This window comes from Cryptotermes secundus, unplaced genomic scaffold (assembly GCF_002891405.2).
Source record: "Cryptotermes secundus unplaced genomic scaffold, Csec_1.0 scaffold160, whole genome shotgun sequence".
Taxonomy (NCBI): domain Eukaryota; kingdom Metazoa; phylum Arthropoda; class Insecta; order Blattodea; family Kalotermitidae; genus Cryptotermes; species Cryptotermes secundus.
Window position 1 is genome coordinate 1,415,961 of NW_019745080.1, and position 2,084 is coordinate 1,418,044.

A 2,084-nucleotide genomic window follows, 5' to 3' on the forward strand; every position below is an offset into this window, starting at 1 on the left:
CGTAATTCAGGATTGTTAGTGTCCCGGCCGAGAATCGAACCGTGCACCGAACTATGATCAACATGACCTCCTCTAGGAATTTATCATTCCAACCGGACTTAAGGAACTTCGCCACTGGTGTCATCTTGCTCGGTAAGAAAGCGCGAGACTTCACCTCCATTCCCCTCTACACCGTCATGAATAGTACTGGATGCAGGGAGACCCATATTCACTTCAGTTCTGAATGCAGCCACGCGTTTTTGTACGTAACTGCTGATTAAAAGCATTTTCCCATTAGAGTATGAACGCTGCCCAATCGCACAAAGTTGACAAAGACACATCACTAAGGCGAAACTTGAGAATAACAGACGCTTCAGAGCAGTGTGGTGGTGGGGAGGGGTCTCAGAAGCATGCGTACGGTTTATTGAGGTGTGTAGCTGCTAGTGGCCAATCCGTGTCGTTAGCTGTGCGATTCAGTCTGTGCTGGGCGAGCGAGACTGTGTGTCTCTATTCGTGTATACTGGGGATGTGAGGTGAAAACAATTGAACCGCGTGTGTTTCCTTGCTGCCGGCGAGGCCAGCACAAGTGGTGAGTGTAGACTTTCATTAATATTGTCTCGCTTTTTGCGAACTGGTTAAACTGATTTTGTAATCTCGTTCTAATGGGACTAAACGTTATTTACTACTTAAGATTATGACGTACTTCGAGGAAATCAAAGTCAGTTTCTAAGACAATGATTCGAGAGAAAAGTCGAACTAGGAAAACTTAATGACATTACCATTAATCACAATCTTATAATCGTAAACGATATATCTATAATTGGAACACCTTAATGTTTATTCATAGCTCTTGGTGAGGTTATGTATGCATCACAAGTTAGCTAAGAAGATTCTACAGCTTTTATCAATATATTTATACTCATATAATCCACTTATTTTTCTCGAAAGATGAATCGCTTATATGCGTAGATTTTGTAAATTCTTTTTTATCGGAATTTAGCATTAAATAGTTTTTGTATGAAATTCTGAACGCCTATTACTGTGGCCGCGCGTACTATCATAGACTTGTAAGATTTGAGGTTTTCACGGCGGTGACTATGAAGAAAGCAGTGGTCTGGGATGTGGCACCGTGTATATGTGGTGTTAACCGACGTTTCGGAGGAACGTATCGCCTCCATCTTGAGGGTAGAAGGAAAAATAAGAAAATCCGCAAACAAGATACCGTGAGAACCGGTACAAGCAGACTTCTTGAACAGTGGGATCATGGGTTCAAATTGCATTCGGGCTGTCGATGGATATGTTTTGTGTAGGCCGAGGCCTTGTGTTGCGGCTCCTGCCAATTTTATATAAGAACCATAATTACATATTAATTCTGAATGGTTCATCTCCTGGGGTCTAATCCTTCCGACGGAAGAATGCAAGTCGTGAATTTATCTACACAGCCTAAATTGGGAATCTGTGTCTAAGATGACGTTTCGAATAGGAAATGTTAGTGTCAAAGGCGTGTGGTATGATTGTTTATAATTACACTGTCAGTAGGTTTAAGTCAACAGGTATGTTTATACGTAACATGAGAGACGTTTACATTATATAAACAGGACATAAAAGAAAATTTTCTTTATATTAATACGTATTTGTCCACGCATTGAACCTGTTTTTAATAGGAAGATGTAAATGTAACAGGTAAAGTTATCCCTGTGTTTAATTTAGCACCACTTTACTAAGATATATGGGGGAGTGGAGGTATAGTTCCACCATTCTTAGCCTCAGCACTAGATGGAGGTAACTGGTTAGTTTCACATCCGTACTGCTTTACTTCTGGGGAATGCGCTCCCAGTATTCATTGGTTTGGAGGCTGGGTGGTCCCCAGAGTCGGTCTGGCCGCTGTGGAGAAGATTATAACCGTTTGCCCTTGCTTGAAATCGAACTCCAGCCGTTCATCTGATAGCCCGTCGCTATACTGACTGAGCTATTCTGGTTCCGTTCGGAGGACACAGGTATTACAGAACAATTGTAAGAACTTTATTGATGTAAGATTTGAGGCTTTCACGGCGGTGACCATGAAGAAAGCAGTCTTCTGGGATTTGGCACCGTGTATATGTGGT

At 41.9% G+C, this 2,084-nt stretch overlaps 1 protein-coding gene across 2 annotated transcripts in view; it reads left to right on the forward strand.

Annotated features, from left to right (window-relative positions):
* Window positions 1-376: 376 nt before the first annotated feature.
* The window catches only part of LOC111874847 (soluble guanylate cyclase 88E), a 153,603-nt gene continuing 151,895 nt past the window's right edge, over window positions 377-2,084 (forward strand). Inside the window, exon 1 of one of the 2 annotated variants that reach the window (XM_023870687.2) lies at window positions 377-568. The gene's annotated coding sequence lies outside the window, so the exon portion shown is untranslated. The remainder of the gene's footprint in view (window positions 569-2,084) is intronic. The other variant, XM_023870688.2, reaches the window with a different exon arrangement.